The sequence below is a fragment of the Phyllobates terribilis genome, unplaced genomic scaffold (assembly GCF_046119375.1).
Source record: "Phyllobates terribilis strain yellow unplaced genomic scaffold, ASM4611937v1 Scaffold_157__1_contigs__length_4398786, whole genome shotgun sequence".
NCBI lineage: Eukaryota > Metazoa > Chordata > Amphibia > Anura > Dendrobatidae > Phyllobates > Phyllobates terribilis.
Window position 1 is genome coordinate 2920330 of NW_027362917.1, and position 20166 is coordinate 2940495.

Genomic DNA, 20166 nt, shown 5'->3' on the forward strand with positions numbered 1-20166 from the left:
ACACTGCTCAGCAGACAGAATCACACAGCATAGGATTAGATACACAGCTCAGCAGACAGTATCACACAGGAGAGGATTAGATACACAGTTCATCAGACAGTATCTCACAGGAGAAGATTAGATACACAGCTCAGCTGACAGTATCACACATGAGAGGATTAGATACACAGTTCATCAGACAGTATCTCACAGGAGAAGATTAGATACACAGCTCAGCTGACAGTATCACACATGAGAGGATTAGATACACAGTTCATCAGACAGTATCACACAGGAGAGGATTAGATACACAGCTCAGCAGACAGTATCACACAGCATTGGATTAGATACACGGCTCAGCAGACAGTATCACACAGGAGTGGAATAGATACACGGCTCAGCAGACAGTATCACACAGTATAAGATTAGATACACAGCTCAGCAGACAGTATCACACATGAGAGGATTAGATACACAGTTCATCAGACAGTATCTCACAGGAGAAGATTAGATACACAGCTCAGCTGACAGTATCACACATGAGAGGATTAGATACACAGTTCATCAGACAGTATCACACAGGAGAGGATTAGATACACAGCTCAGCAGACAGTATCACACAGCATTGGATTAGATACACGGCTCAGCAGACAGTATCACACAGGAGTGGATTAGATACACTGCTCAGCAGACAGTATCGCACAGGGCGGGATTAGATACACAGCTCAGCAGACAGTATCACACAGGAGAGGATTAGATACACAGCTCATCAGACAGTATCACACAGGAGAGGATTAGATACACAGCTCATCAGACAGTATCACACAGGAGAGGATTAGATACACAGCTCAGCAGACAGTATCACACAGGAGAGGATTAGATACACGGCTCAGCTGACAGTATCACACAGGAGAGGATTAGATACACAGCTCATCAGACAGTATCACACAGGAGAGGATTAGATACACAGCTCATCAGACAGTATCACACAGGAGAGGATTAGATACACAGCTCATCAGACAGTATCACACAGGAGAGGATTAGATACACAGCTCAGCAGACAGTATCACACAGGAGAGGATTAGATACACGGCTCAGCTGACAGTATCACACAGGAGAGGATTAGATACACAGTTCATCAGACAGTATCACACAGGAGAGGATTAGATACACAGCTCAGCAGACTGTGTCACACAGGAGTGGATTAGATACACGGCTCAGCAGACAGTATCGCACAGGATAGGATTAGATACACAGTTCATCAGACAGTATCACACAAGAGAGGATTAGATACACAGCACAGCAGACCGTATCACACAGGAGAGGATTAGATACACAGCTCAGCACACTATCACACTGGAAAGGATTAGATACACGGCTCAGCAGACAGTATCACACAGGAGAGGATTAGATACACAGCTCAGCACACAGTATCACACAGGAAAGGATTAGATACACAGCGCATCAGACAGTATCACACAGGAGAGGATTAGATACACAGCTCAGCACACTATCACACAGGAAAGGATTAGATACACGGCTCAGCAGACAGCAACACACAGGAGAGAATTAGATACACAGCTCAGCAGACAGTATCACACAGGAGAGGATTAGATACACAGTTCATCAGACAGTATCACACAGGAGAGGATTAGATACACAGCTCAGCAGACCGTATCACACAGGATAGGATTAGATACACAGTTCATCAGACAGTATTACACAGGAGAGGATTAGATACACAGCTCAGCAGACAGTGTCACACAGGAGAGGAATAGATACACAGCTCATCAGTCAGTATCACACAGGAGAGGATTAGATACACAGCTCAGCAGACCGTATCACACAGGATAGGATTAGATACACAGTTCATCAGACAGTATCACACAGGAGAGGATTAGATACACAGCTCAGCAGACCGCAACACACAGGATAGGATTAGATACACAGTTCATCAGACAGTATCACACAGGAGAGGATTAGATACACAGCTCAGCAGACAGTATCACACAGGATAGGATTAGATACACTGCTCAGCAGATGGTATCACACAGGATAGGATTAGATACACAGCTCAGCAGACAGTATCACACAGGATAGGATTAGATACATGGCTCAGCAGACAGTATCACACAGGAGAGGATTAGATACATGGTTCAGCAGACAGTATCACACAGGATAGGATTAGATACACGGCTCAGCAGACAGTATCACACAGGATAGGATTAGATACATGGCTCAGCAGACAGTATCACACAGCATAGGATTAGATACACGGCTCAGCAGACAGTATCACACAGGAGGGGATTAGATACACAGCTCAGCAGACAGTATCACACAGGATAGGATTAGATAAACGGCTCAGCAGACAGTATCACACAGGATAGGATTAGATACACGGCTCAGCAGACAGTATCACACAGGAGAGGATTAGATACATGGTTCAGCAGACAGTATCACACAGGATAGGATTAGATACACGGCTCAGCAGACAGTATCACACAGGATAGGATTAGATACATGGCTCAGCAGACAGTATCACACAGCATAGGATTAGATACACGGCTCAGCAGACAGTATCACACAGGAGGGGATTAGATACACAGCTCAGCAGACAGTATCACACAGGAGAGGATAAGATACACAGCTCAGCAGACAGTATCACACAGGATAGGATTAGATACACGGCTCAGCAGACAGTATCACACAGGATAGGATTAGATACATGGCTCAGCAGACAGTATCACACAGCATAGGATTAGATACACGGCTCAGCAGACAGTATCACACAGGAGGGGATTAGATACACAGCTCAGCAGACAGTATCACACAGGGCAGGTTAGATACACGGCTCAGCAGACAGTATCACACAGGAGTGGAATAGATACACAGCTCAGCAGACAGTATCACACAGGATAGGATTAGATACACGGCTCAGCAGACAGTATCACACAGGAGAGGATTAGATACACAGCTCAGCAGACAGTATCACACAGGAGTGGAATAGATACACAGCTCAGCAGACAGTATCACACAGGAGTGGAATAGATACACGGCTCAGCAGACAGTATCACACAGTATAAGATTAGATACACAGCTCAGCAGACAGTATCACACAGGACATGATTAGATGCACAGCTCAGCAGACAGCATCACACATGAGAGGATTAGATACACAGTTCATCAGACAGTATCACACAGGAGAAGATTAGATACACAGCTCAGCTGACAGTATCACACATGAGAGGATTAGATACACAGTTCATCAGACAGTATCACACAGGAGAGGATTAGATACATAGCTCAGCAGACAGTATCACACAGCATTGGATTAGATACACGGCTCAGCAGACAGTATCACACAGGAGTGGATTAGATACACGGCTCAGCAGACAGTATCGCACAGGGCGGGATTAGATACACAGCTCAGCAGACAGTATCACACAGGATAGAATTAGATACACAGTTCATCAGACAGTATCACACAGGAGAGGATTAGATACACAGCTCATCAGACAGTATCACACAGGAGAGGATTAGATACACAGCTCATCAGACAGTATCACACAGGAGAGGATTAGATACACAGCTCAGCAGACAGTATCACACAGGAGAGGATTAGATACACAGCTCAGCAGACAGTATCACACAGGAGAGGATTAGATACACGGCTCAGCTGACAGTATCACACAGGAGAGGATTAGATACACAGTTCATCAGACAGTATCACAAAGGAGAGGATTAGATACACAGCTCAGCAGACAGTATCACACAGGATGGGATTAGATACACAGCTCAGCAGACAGTATCACACATGAGTGGATTAGATACACGGCTCAGCAGACAGTATCGCACAGGATAGGATTAGATACACAGTTCATCAGACAGTATCACACAAGAGAGGATTAGATACACAGCACAGCAGACCGTATCACACAGGAGAGGATTAGATACACAGCTCAGCACACTATCACACTGGAAAGGATTAGATACACGGCTCAGCAGACAGTATCACACAGGAGAGGATTACATACACAGCTCAGCAGACAGTATCACACAGGAGAGGATTAGATACACAGTTCATCAGACAGTATCACACAGGAAAGGATTAGATACACAGCGCATCAGACAGTATCACACAGGAGAGGATTAGATACACAGCGCATCAGACAGTATCACACAGGAGAGGATTAGATACACAGCTCAGCAGACAGCAACACACAGGAGAGAATTAGATACACAGCTCAGCACACAGTATCACACAGGAAAGGATTAGATACACGGCTTAGCAGACAGTATCACACAGGGTAGGATTAGAGATACAGCTCAGCAGACAGTATCACACAGGATAGGATTAGATACACAGCTCAGCAGACAGTATCACACAGGAGTGGAATAGATACACGGCTCAGCAGACAGTATCACACAGCATAGGATTAGATACACGGCTCAGCAGACAGTATCACACAGGATAGGATTAGATACATAGCTCAGCAGACATTAACACACAGGAGAGGATTAGATACACGGCTCCGCAGCCAGTATCACACAGGGTAGGATTAGAGATACAGCTCAGCAGACAGTATCACACAGGATAGGATTAGATACACAGCTCAGCAGACAGTATCACACAGGAGAGGGTAAGATACACAGCTCAGCTGACAGTATCACACAGGAGAGGATTAGATACACAGCTCAGCTGACAGTATCACACAGGAGAGGATTAGATACACAGCTCAGCTGACAGTATCACACAGGAGTGGATTAGATATACAGCTCAGCAGACAGTATCACACAGGAGAGGATTAGATACACAGCTCAGCTGACAGTATCACACAGGAGTGGATTAGATATACAGCTCAGCAGACAGTATCACACAGGATAGGATTAGATACACAGCTCAGCAGACAGTATTACACAGGAGAGGATTAGATACACAGCTCAGCTGACAGTATCACACAGGAGAGGATTAGATACACAGCTCAGCTGACAGTATCACACAGGAGTGGATTAGATATACAGCTCAGCAGACAGTATCACACAGGATAGGATTAGATACACAGCTCATCAGACAGTATCACACAGGAGAGGATTAGATACACAGCTCAGCACACAGTATCACACAGGAAAGAATTAGATACACGGCTCAGCAGACAGTATCACACAGGAGAGCATTAGATACACAGCTCAGCAGACGGTATCACACAGGACAGGATTAGATACACAGCTCAGCAGACAGTATCACACAGGATAGGATTAGATACACAGCTCAGCAGACAGTATCACACAGGACAGCATTAGATACACAGCTCAGCAGACTGTATCACACAGGACAGGATTAGATACACAGCTCAGCAGACAATATCACACAGGATAGGATTAGATGCATAGCTCAGCAGATAGTATCACACAGGAGTGGATTAGATGCACAGCTCAGCAGACAGTATCACACAGGATAGGATTAGATACACAGCTCAGCAGACAGTATCACACAGGATAGGATTAAATACACGGCTCAGCAGACGGTATCACACAGGAGAGGATTAGATACACGGCTCAGCAGACAGTATCACACAGGAGAGGATTAGATACACAGCTCAGCAGAAAGAACGCACAGGAGAGGATTAGATACACAGCTCAGCTGACAGTATCACACAGGAGAGGATTAGATACACTGCTCAGCAGACAGTATCACACAGGGTAGGATTAGATACACAGCTCAGCTGACAGTATCACACAGCATAGGATTAGATACACTGCTCAGCAGATAGTATCACACAGGATAAGATTAGATGCACAGCTCAGCAGACAGTATCACACAGGACAGGATTAGATATGTAGCTCAGCAGACGGTATCACACAGGACAGGATTAGATACACAGTTCATCACACAGTATCACACAGGAGAAGATTAGATACACAGCTCAGCTGACAGTATCACACATGAGAGGATTAGATACACAGTTCATCAGACAGTATCACACAGGAGAGGATTAGATACACAGCTCAGCAGACAGTATCACACAGCATTGGATTAGATACACGGCTCAGCAGACAGTATCACACAGGAGTGGATTAGATACACGGCTCAGCAGACAGTATCACACAGGAGAGGATTAGATACACAGCTCAGCAGACAGTATCACACAGGATAGGATTAGATGCACTGCTCAGCAGACAGTATCACACAGGAGAGGATTAGATACACAGCTCAGCAGACAGTATCACACAGGGGAGGATTAGATACACAGCTCAGCAGACAGTATCACACAGCATAGGATTAGATACACAGCTCAGCAGACAGTATCACACAGGAGTGGATTAGATACACGGCTCAGCAGACAGCAACACACAGGAGAGAATTAGATACACAGCTCAGCACACAGTATCACACAGGAAAGGATTAGATACACGGCTTAGCAGACAGTATCACACAGGGTAGGATTAGAGATACAGCTCAGCAGACAGTATCACACAGCATAGGATTAGATACACAGCTCAGCAGACAGTATCACACAGCATAGGATGAGATACACAGCTCAGAAAACAGTATCACACAGGATAGAATTAGATACACAGTTCATCAGACAGTATCACACGAGAGGATTAGATACACAGCTCATCAGACAGTATCACACAGGAGAGGATTAGATACACAGCTCATCGGACAGTATCACACAGGAGAGGATTAGATACACAGCTCAGCAGACAGTATCACACAGGAGAGGATTAGATACACAGCTCAGCAGACAGTATCACACAGGAGAGGATTAGATACACAGCTCAGCAGACGGTATCACACAGGGTAGGATTAGAGATACAGCTCAGCAGACAGTATCACACAGGACAGGATTAGATACATAGCTCAGCAGACGGTATCACACAGGAAAGGATTAGATACACAGCTCAGCTGACAGTATCACATAGGAGTGGATTAGATACACGGCTCAGCAGACAGTATCACACAGGATAGGTTTAGATACACGGCTCAGAAGACAGTATCAAACAGGAGAGGATTAGATACATAGCTCAGCAGACAGTATCACACAGGATAGGATTAGATACACAGCTCAGCATACAGTATCACACAGGATAGGATTAGATACATGGCTCAGCAGACAGTATCACACAGCATAGGATTAGATACACGGCTCAGCAGACAGTATCACACAGGAGGGGATTAGAAACACAGCTCAGCAGACAGTATCACACAGGAGAGGATTAGATACACAGCTCAACAGACAGTATCACATAGGATAGGATTAGATGCACAGCTCAGCAGACAGTATCACACAGGAGAGGATTAGATACACAGCTCAGCAGACAGTATCACACAGGAGAGGATTAGATACACTGCTCTGCAGATAGTATCACACAGGATAAGATTAGATGCACAGCTCAGCAGACAGTATCACACAGGACAGGATTAGATATGTAGCTCAGCAGACGGTATCACACAGGACAGGATTAGATACACAGTTCATCACACAGTATCACACAGGAGAAGATTAGATACACAGCTCAGCTGACAGTATCACACATGAGAGGATTAGATACACAGTTCATCAGACAGTATCACACAGGAGAGGATTAGATACACAGCTCAGCAGACAGTATCACACAGCATTGGATTAGATACACGGCTCAGCAGACAGTATCACACAGGAGTGGATTAGATACACGGCTCAGCAGACAGTATCACACAGGAGAGGATTAGATACACAGCTCAGCAGACAGTATCACACAGGATAGGATTAGATGCACTGCTCAGCAGACAGTATCACACAGGAGAGGATTAGATACACAGCTCAGCAGACAGTATCACACAGGGGAGGATTAGATACACAGCTCAGCAGACAGTATCACACAGGAGAGGATTAGATACACAGTTCATCAGACAGTATCACACAGGAGAGGATTAGATACACAGCTCAGCAGACAGTATCACACAGCATAGGATTAGATACACAGCTCAGCAGACAGTATCACACAGGAGTGGATTAGATACACGGCTCAGCAGACAGCAACACACAGGAGAGAATTAGATACACAGCTCAGCACACAGTATCACACAGGAAAGGATTAGATACACGGCTTAGCAGACAGTATCACACAGGGTAGGATTAGATACACAGCTCAGCAGACAGTATCACACAGGAGTGGATTAGATACACGGCTCAGCAGACAGCAACACACAGGAGAGAATTAGATACACAGCTCAGCACACAGTATCACACAGGAAAGGATTAGATACACAGCTCAGCAGACAGTATCACACAGCATAGGATTAGATACACAGCTCAGCAGACAGTATCACACAGGAGTGGATTAGATACACGGCTCAGCAGACAGCAACACACAGGAGAGAATTAGATACACAGCTCAGCACACAGTATCACACAGGAAAGGATTAGATACACAGCTCAGCAGACAGTATCACACAGCATAGGATTAGATACACAGCTCAGCAGACAGTATCACACAGCATAGGATTAGATACACAGCTCAGAAGACAGTATCACACAGGATAAAATTAGATACACAGTTCATCAGACAGTATCACACGAGAGGATTAGATACACAGCTCAGCAGACAGTATCACACAGGACATGATTAGATGCACAGCTCAGCAGACAGCATCACACATGAGAGGATTAGATACACAGTTCATCAGACAGTATCACACAGGAGAAGATTAGATACACAGCTCAGCTGACAGTATCACACATGAGAGGATTAGATACACAGTTCATCAGACAGTATCACACAGGAGAGGATTAGATACACAGCTCAGCAGACAGTATCACACAGCATTGGATTAGATACACGGCTCAGCAGACAGTATCACACAGGAGTGGATTAGATACACGGCTCAGCAGACAGTATCGCACAGGGCGGGATTAGATACACAGCTCAGCAGACAGTATCACACAGGATAGAATTAGATACACAGTTCATCAGACAGTATCACACAGGAGAGGATTAGATACACAGCTCATCAGACAGTATCACACAGGAGAGGATTAGATACACAGCTCATCAGACAGTATCACACAGGAGAGGATTAGATACACAGCTCAGCAGACAGTATCACACAGGAGAGGATTAGATACACGGCTCAGCTGACAGTATCACACAGGAGAGGATTAGATACACAGTTCATCAGACAGTATCACAAAGGAGAGGATTAGATACACAGCTCAGCAGACAGTATCACACAGGATGGGATTAGATACACAGCTCAGCAGACAGTATCACACATGAGTGGATTAGATACACGGCTCAGCAGACAGTATCACACAGGATAGGATTAGATACACAGTTCATCAGACAGTATCACACAAGAGAGGATTAGATACACAGCACAGCAGACCGTATCACACAGGAGAGGATTAGATACACAGCTCAGCACACTATCACACTGGAAAGGATTAGATACACGGCTCAGCAGACAGTATCACACAGGAGAGGATTAGATACACAGTTCATCAGACAGTATCACACAGGAAAGGATTAGATACACAGCGCATCAGACAGTATCACACAGGAGAGGATTAGATACACAGCGCATCAGACAGTATCACACAGGAGAGGATTAGATACACAGCTCAGCAGACAGCAACACACAGGAGAGAATTAGATACACAGCTCAGCACACAGTATCACACAGGAAAGGATTAGATACACGGCTTAGCAGACAGTATCACACAGGGTAGGATTAGAGATACAGCTCAGCAGACAGTATCACACAGCATAGGATTAGATACACAGCTCAGCAGACCGCATCACACAGCATAGGATTAGATACACAGCTCAGCAGACAGTATCACACAGGAGTGGAATAGATACACGGCTCAGCAGACAGTATCACACAGCATAGGATTAGATACACGGCTCAGCAGACAGTATCACACAGGATAGGATTAGATACATAGCTCAGCAGACATTAACACACAGGAGAGGATTAGATACACGGCTCCGCAGCCAGTATCACACAGGGTAGGATTAGAGATACAGCTCAGCAGACAGTATCACACAGGATAGGATTAGATACACAGCTCAGCAGACAGTATCACACAGGAGAGGATTAGATACACAGCTCAGCTGACAGTATCACACAGGAGAGGATTAGATACACAGCTCAGCTGACAGTATCACACAGGAGAGGATTAGATACACAGCTCAGCTGACAGTATCACACAGGAGTGGATTAGATATACAGCTCAGCAGACAGTATCACACAGGAGAGGATTAGATACACAGCTCAGCTGACAGTATCACACAGGAGTGGATTAGATATACAGCTCAGCAGACAGTATCACACAGGATAGGATTAGATACACAGCTCAGCAGACAGTATTACACAGGAGAGGATTAGATACACAGCTCAGCTGACAGTATCACACAGGAGAGGATTAGATACACAGCTCAGCTGACAGTATCACACAGGAGTGGATTAGATATACAGCTCAGCAGACAGTATCACACAGGATAGGATTAGATACACAGCTCATCAGACAGTATCACACAGGAGAGGATTAGATACACAGCTCAGCACACAGTATCACACAGGAAAGAATTAGATACACGGCTCAGCAGACAGTATCACACAGGAGAGCATTAGATACACAGCTCAGCAGACGGTATCACACAGGACAGGATTAGATACACAGCTCAGCAGACAGTATCACACAGGATAGGATTAGATACACAGCTCAGCAGACAGTATCACACAGGACAGCATTAGATACACAGCTCAGCAGACTGTATCACACAGGACAGGATTAGATACACAGCTCAGCAGACAATATCACACAGGATAGGATTAGATGCATAGCTCAGCAGATAGTATCACACAGGAGTGGATTAGATGCACAGCTCAGCAGACAGTATCACACAGGATAGGATTAGATACACAGCTCAGCAGACAGTATCACACAGGAGAGGATTAGATACACAGCTCAGCAGACAGTATCACACAGGAGAGGATTAGATACACAGCTCAGCAGACAGTATCACACAGGAGAGGATTAGATACACAGCTCAGCACACAGTATCACACAGGAGAGGATTAGATACACAGCTCAGCAGAAAGAACGCACAGGAGAGGATTAGATACACAGCTCAGCTGACAGTATCACACAGGAGAGGATTAGATACACTGCTCAGCACACGGTATCACACAGGAGAGGATTAGATACACGGCTCAGCAGACAGTATCACACAGGAGAGGATTAGATACACGGCTCAGCAGACAGTATCACACAGGAGAGGATTAGATACACAGCTCAGCAGAAAGAACGCACAGGAGAGGATTAGATACACAGCTCAGCTGACAGTATCACACAGGAGAGGATTAGATACACTGCTCAGCACACGGTATCACAAAGGAGAGGATTAGATACACGGCTCAGCAGAGAGTATCACACAGGATACGATTAGATACACAGCTCAGCAGACAGTATCACACAGCATAGGATTAGATACACAGCTCAGCAGACAGTATCACACAGGACAGGATTAGATACACAGCTCAGCAGACAGTATCACACAGGACAGGATTAGATACACAGCTCAGCTGACAGTATCACACAGGAGAGGATTAGATACACTGCTCAGCACACGGTATCACACAGGAGAGGATTAGATACACGGCTCAGCAGAGAGTATCACACAGGATACGATTAGATACACAGCTCAGCAGACAGTATCACACAGCATAGGATTAGATACACAGCTCAGCAGACAGTATCACACAGGACAGGATTAGATACACAGCTCAGCAGACCGTATCACACAGGATAGGATTAGATACACAGTTCATCAGACAGTATCACACAGGAGAGGATTAGATACACAGCTCAGCAGACCGTATCACACAGGATAGGATTAGATACACAGTTCATCAGACAGTATCACACAGGAGAGGATTAGATACACAGCTCAGCAGACCGTATCACACAGGATAGGATTAGATACACAGTTCAGCTGACAGTATCACACAGGAGAGGATTAGATACACAGCTCAGCAGACAGTGTCACACAGGAGAGGATTAGATACACAGCTCAGCAGCCGGTATTACACAGGAGAGGAATAGATACACAGCTCATCAGTCAGTATCACACAGGAGAGGATTAGATACACAGCTCAGCAGACCGTATCACACAGGATAGGATTAGATACACAGTTCAGCTGACAGTATCACACAGGAGAGGATTAGATACACAGCTCAGCTGACAGTATCACACAGGAGTGGATTAGATATACAGTTCAGCAGACAGTATCACACAGGAGAGGATTAGATACACAGCTCAGCTGACAGTATCACACAGGAGTGGATTAGATATACAGCTCAGCAGACAGTATCACACAGGATAGGATTAGATACACAGCTCATCAGACAGTATCACACAGGAGAGGATTAGATACACAGCTCAGCACACAGTATCACACAGGAAAGAATAAGATACACGGCTCAGCAGACAGTATCACACAGGAGAGGATTAGATACACAGCTCAGCAGACAGTATCGCACAGGAGAGGATTAAATACACAGCTCAGCAGACGGTATCACACAGGACAGGATTAGATACACAGCTCAGCAGACAGTATCACACAGGATAGGATTAGATACACAGCTCAGCAGACAGTATCACACAGGACAGCATTAGATACACAGCTCAGCAGACTGTATCACACAGGACAGGATTAGATACACAGCTCAGCAGACAATATCACACAGGATAGGATTAGATACACAGCTCAGCAGACAGTATCACACAAGATAGGATTAGATACACAGCTCAGCAGACAGTATCACACAGGATAGGATTAAATACACGGCTCAGCAGACGGTATCACACAGGAGAGGATTAGATACACGGCTCAGCAGACAGTATCACACAGGAGAGGATTAGATACACAGCTCAGCAGAAAGAACGCACAGGAGAGGATTAGATACACAGCTCAGCTGACAGTATCACACAGGAGAGGATTAGATACACTGCTCAGCACACGGTATCACACAGGAGAGGATTAGATACACGGCTCAGCAGAGAGTATCACACAGGATACGATTAGATACACAGCTCAGCAGACAGTATCACACAGCATAGGATTAGATACACAGCTCAGCAGACAGTATCACACAGGACAGGACTAGATACACAGCTCAGCAGACCGTATCACACAGGATAGGATTAGATACACAGTTCATCAGACAGTATCACACAGGAGAGGATTAGATACACAGCTCAGCAGACAGTATCACACAGGAGAGGATTAGATACACAGCTCAGCAGACAGTGTCACACAGGAGAGGATTAGATACACAGCTCAGCAGCCGGTATTACACAGGAGAGGAATAGATACACAGCTCATCAGTCAGTATCACACAGGAGAGGATTAGATACACAGCTCAGCAGACCGTATCACACAGGATAGGATTAGATACACAGTTCAGACAGTATCACACAGGAGAGGATTAGATACACAGCTCAGCAGACCGTATCACACAGGATAGGATTAGATACACAGTTCATCAGACAGTATCACACAGGAGAGGATTAGATACACAGCTCAGCAGACAGTATCACACAGGATAGGATTAGATACACTGCTCAGCAGATGGTATCACACAGGATAGCATTAGATACACAGCTCAGCAGACAGTATCACACAGGATAGGATTAGATACACGGCTCAGCAGACAGTATCACACAGGAGAGGATTAGATACATGGTTCAGCAGACAGTATCACACAGGAGAGGATAAGATACACAGCCCAGCAGACAGTATCACACAGGATAGGATTAGATACATGGCTCAGCAGACAGTATCACACAGCATAGGATTAGATACACGGCTCAGCAGACAGTATCACACAGGAGGGGATTAGATACACAGCTCAGCAGACAGTATCACACAGGGCAGGTTAGATACACGGCTCAGCAGACAGTATCACACAGGAGAGGATTAGATACACAGCTCAGCAGACAGTATCACACAGGAGAGGATTAGATACACTGCTCAGCAGACAGTATCACACAGGAGAGGATTAGATACATAGCTCAGCAGACAGTATCACACAGGAGAGGATTAGATACATAGCTCAGCAGACGGTATCACACAGGACAGGATTAGATACATAGCTCAGCAGACGGTATCACACAGGGCAGGATTAGATACATAGCTCAGCAGACAGTATCACACAGGACAGGATTAGATACATAGCTCAGCAGACAGTATCACACAGGAGAGGATTAGATACATGGCTCAGCAGACGGTATCACACAGGGCAGGATTAGATACATAGCTCAGCAGACAGTATCACACAGGAGAGGATTAGATACATGGCTCAGCAGACGGTATCACACAGGGCAGGATTAGATACACAGCTCAGCAGACAGTATCACACAGGGCAGGATTAGATACACAGCTCAGCAGACAGTATCGCACAGGAGAGGATTAGATGCACAGCTCAGCAGACAGTATCACACATGAGAGGATTAGATACACAGTTCATCACACAGTATCACACAGGAGAAGATTAGATACACAGCTCAGCTGACAGTATCACACATGAGAGGATTAGATACACAGTTCATCAGACACTATCACACAGGAGAGGATTAGATACACAGCTCAGCAGACAGTATCACACAGCATTGGATTAGATACACGGCTCAGCAGACAGTATCACACAGGAGTGGATTAGATACACGGCTCAGCAGACAGTATCGCACAGGGCGGGATTAGATACACAGCTCAGCAGACAGTATCACACAGGATAGAATTAGATACACAGTTCATCAGACAGTATCACCCAGGAGAGGATTAGATACACAGCTCATCAGACAGTATCACACAGGAGAGGATTAGATACACAGTTCATCAGACAGTATCACACAGGAGAGGATTAGATACACGGCTCAGCAGACAGCAACACACAGGAGAGGATTAGATACACAGCTCAGCACACAGTATCACACAGGAAAGGATTAGATACACGGCTTAGCAGACAGTATCACACAGGGTAGGATTAGAGATACAGCTCAGCAGACAGTATCACACAGGATAGGATTAGATACACAGCTCAGCAGACAGTATCACACAGGATAGGATGAGATACACAGCTCAGAAGACAGTATCACACAGTATAATATTAGATACACTGCTCAGCAGACAGTATCACACAGCATAGGAATAGATACACGGCTCAGCAGACAGTATCACACAGGATAGGATTAGATACATGGCTCAGCAGACAGTATCACACAGGAGAGGATTAGATACATAGCTCAGCAGACATTATCACACAGGAGAGGATTAGATACACAGCTCAGCAGACAGTATCACACAGGAGAGGATTAGATACACAGCTCAGCAGACAGTATCATACAGGATAGGATTAGAGATACAGCTCAGCAGACAGTATCACACAGCATAGGATTAGATACACAGCTCAGCAAACAGTATCACACAGGATAGGATTAGATACACAGCTCATCAGACAGTATCACACAGGAGAGGATTAGATACACAGCTCAGCTGACAGTATCACACAGGAGAGGAATAGATACACAGCTCAGCTGACAGTATCACACAGGAGAGGATTAGATACACAGCTAAGCTGACAGTATCACACAGGAGTGGATTAGATATACAGCTCAGCAGACAGTATCACACAGGATAGGATTAGATACACAGCTCAGCAGACACTATCACACAGGAGATGATTAGATACATGGCTCAGCAGACATTATCACACAGGAGAGGATTAGATACACAGCTCAGCAGATGGTATCACACAGGATAGGATTAAATACACAGCTCATCAGACAGTATCACACAGCATTGGATTAGATACACGGTTCATCAGACAGTATCACACAGGAGAGGAATAGATACACAGCTCATCAGACAGTATCACACAGGAGAGGATTAGATACACAGCTCAGCAGACAGTATCACACAGGATAGGATTAGATGCACAGCTCAGCAGACGGTATCACACAGGAGAGGATTAGATACACAGCTCACCAGACAGTATCACACAGCATAGGATTAGATACACAGCTCAGCAGACAGTATCACACAGGAGTGGATTAGATACACAGCTCAGCAGACAGTATCACACAGGAGAGGATTAGATACACAGCTCAGCAGACAGTATCACACAGGAGAGGATTAGATACACAGCTCAGCTGACAGTATCACACAGGAGAGGATTAGATACACAGCTCATCAGACAGTATCACACAGGAGAGGATTAGATACACAGCTCAGCAGACAGTATCACACAGGAGAGGATTAGATACACAGTTCAGCAGACAGTATCACACAGAAGAGGATTAGATACACAGCTCAGCTGACAGTATCACACAGGAGAGGATTAGACACACAGTTCATCAGACAGTATCACACAGGAGAGGATTAGATACACATCTCAGCTGACAGTATCACACAGCATTGGATTAGATACACGGCTCAGCAGACAGCATCACACAGGAGTGGATTAGAAACACGGCTCAGCAGACAGTATCGCACAGGGCGGGATTAGATACACAGCTCAGCAGACAGTATCACACAGGATAGAATTAGATACACAGTTCATCAGACAGTATCACACAGGGTAGGATTAGATACACAGCTCAGCAGACAGTATCACACAGGAGAGGATTAGATACACAGCGCAGCAGACAGTATCACACAGGAGAGGATTAGATACACAGCTCAGCAGACGGTTTCACACAGGAGAGTATTAGATACACAGCTCAGCAGACAGTATCACACAGGAGAGGATTAGATACACAGCTCAGCAGACAGTATCACACAAGAGAGGATTAGATACACAGCTCAGCAGACAGTATCACACAGGAGAGGATTAGATACACAGCTCAGCAGACAGTATCACACAGGAGAGGATTAGATACACAGCTCAGCAGACAGTATCACACAGGAGAGGATTAGATACACAGCGCAGCAGACAGTATCACACAGGATAGGATTAGATACACAGCTCAGCAGACAGTATCACACAGGACAGGATTAGATACATAGCTCAGCAGACGGTATCACACAGGAGAGGATTAGATACACAGCTCAGCTGACAGTATCACACAGGAGTGGATTAGATATACAGCTCAGCAGACAGTATCACACAGGAGAGGATTAGATACACAGCTCAGCAGACAGTATCACACAGGAGAGGATAAGATACACAGCTCAGCAGACAGTATCACACAGGAGAGGATTAGATACATAGCTCAGCAGACAGTATCACACAGGAGAGGATTAGATGCACAGCTCAGCTGACAGTATCACACAGGACAGGATTAGATACATAGCTCAGCTGACAGTATCGCACAGGAGAGGATTAGATACACAGCTCAGCAGACAGTATCACACAGGAGAGGATTAGATACACAGCATAGGATTAGATACACAGCTCAGCAGACAGTATCACACAGGAGAGGATTAGATACACGGCTCAGCAGACAGTATCACACAGGATAGGATTAGATACACAGCTCAGCTGACAGTATCACACAGGAGAGGATTAGATACATAGCTCAGCAGACAGTATCACACAGGAGAGGATTAGATACACAGCTCAGCTGACAGTATCACACAGGACAGGATTAGATACATAGCTCAGCTGACAGTATCGCACAGGAGAGGATTAGATACACAGCTCAGCAGACAGTATCACACAGGAGAGGATTAGATACACAGCATAGGATTAGATACACTGCTCAGCAGACAGTATCACACAGGATAGGATTAGATACACGGCTCAGCAGACAGTATCACACAGGATAGGATTAGATACACGGCTCAGCAGATGGTATCACACAGGATAGGATTAGATACACAGCTCAGCAGACAGTATCACACAGGATATGATTAGATACACTGCTCAGCAGATGGTATCACACAGGATAGGATTAGATACACAGCTCAGCAGACAGTATCACACAGGATAGGATTAGATACACGGCTCAGCAGACAGTATCACACAGGAGAGGATTAGATACATGGTTCAGCAGACAGTATCACACAGGAGAGGATTAGATACACAGCATAGGATTATATGCACAGCCCAGCAGACAGTATCACACAGGATAGGATTAGATACACGGCTCAGCAGACAGTATCACACAGGATAGGATTAGATACACGGCTCAGCAGACAGTATCACATAGGATAGGATTAGATACACGGCTCAGCTGACAGTATCACACAGAAGAGGATTAGAGATACAGCTCAGCAGACAGTATCACACAGGATAGGATTAGATACACAGCTCAGCAGACAGTATCACACAGGAGAGGATTAGATACACAGCTCAGCAGACAGTATCACACAGGAGAGGATTAGATACACAGCTCAGCAGACAATATCACACAGGACAGGATTAGATACATAGCTCAGCAGACAGTATCACACAGGACAGGATTAGATATGTAGCTCAGCAGACAGTATCACACAGGAGGGGATTAGATACACAGCTCATCATACAGTATCACACAGAGGATTAGATACACAGCTCAGCAGACAGTATCACACAGGACATGATTAGATGCACAGCTCAGCAGACAGTATCACACATGAGAGGATTAGATACACAGTTCATCAGACAGTATCACACAGGAGAAGATTAGATACACAGCTCAGCTGACAGTATCACACATGAGAGGATTAGATACACAGTTCATCAGACAGTATCACACAGGAGAGGATTAGATACACAGCTCAGCAGACAGTATCACACAGCATTGGATTAGATACACAGCTCAGCAGACAGTATCACACAGCAGTGGATTAGATACACGGCTCCGCAGACAGTATCGCACAGGGCGGGATTAGATACACAGCTCAGCAGACAGTATCACACAGGATAGAATTAGATACACAGTTCATCAGAAAGTATCACACAGGAGAGTATTAGATACACAGCTCAGCAGACAGTATCACACAGCATAGGATTAGATACACAGCTCAGCAGACAGTATCACACAGGAGTGGATTAGATACACGGCTCAGCAGACAGTATCGCACAGGATAGGATTAGATACACAGTTCATCAGACAGTATCACACAAGAGAGGATTAGATACACAGCACAGCAGACCGTATCACACAGGAAAGGATTAGATACACGGCTCAGCAGACAGTATCACACAGGAGAGGATTAGATACACAGCTCAGCACACTATCACACAGGAAAGGATTAGATACATGGCTCAGCAGACAGCAACACACAGGAGAGGATTAGATACACAGCTCAGCAGACAGTATCACACAGGAGAGGATTAGATACACTGCTCAGCACACAGTATCACACAGGAAAGTATTAGATACACGGCTTAGCAGACAGTATCACACAGGGTAGGATTAGAGATACAGCTCAGCAGACAGTATCACACAGCATAGGATTAGATACACAGCTCAGCAGACAGCATCACACAGCATAGGATTAGATACACAGCTCAGCAGACAGTATCACACAGGAGTGGAATAGATACACGGCTCAGCAGATAGTATCACACAGCATAGGATTAGATACACAGTTCAGCAGACAGTGTCACACAGGATAGGATTAGATACATGGCTCAGCATACAGTATCACAGAGGAGAGGATTAGATACATAGCTCAGCAGACATTATCACACAGGAGAGGATTAGATACACGGCTCCGCAGCCAGTATCACACAGGAGTGGATTAGAGATACAGCTCAGCAGACAGTATCACACAGGATAGGATTAGATACACAGCTCAGCAGACAGTATCACACAGGAGAGGATTAGATACACTGCTCAGCTGACAGTATCACACAGGAGAGGATTAGATACACAGCTCAGCTGACAGTATCACACAGGAGAGGATTAGATACACAGCTCAGCTGACAGTATCACACAGGAGTGGATTAGATATACAGCTCAGCAGACAGTATCACACAGGAGAGGATTAGATACACAGCTCAGCTGACAGTATCACACAGGAGTAGATTAGATATACGGCTCAGCAGACAGTATCACACAGGATAGGATTAGATACACAGCTCAGCAGACAGTATCACACAGGATAGGATTAGATACACAGCTCAGCAGACAGTATCACACAGGACAGGATTAGATACACAGCATAGGATTAAATTCACAGCTCAGCAGACAGTATCACAC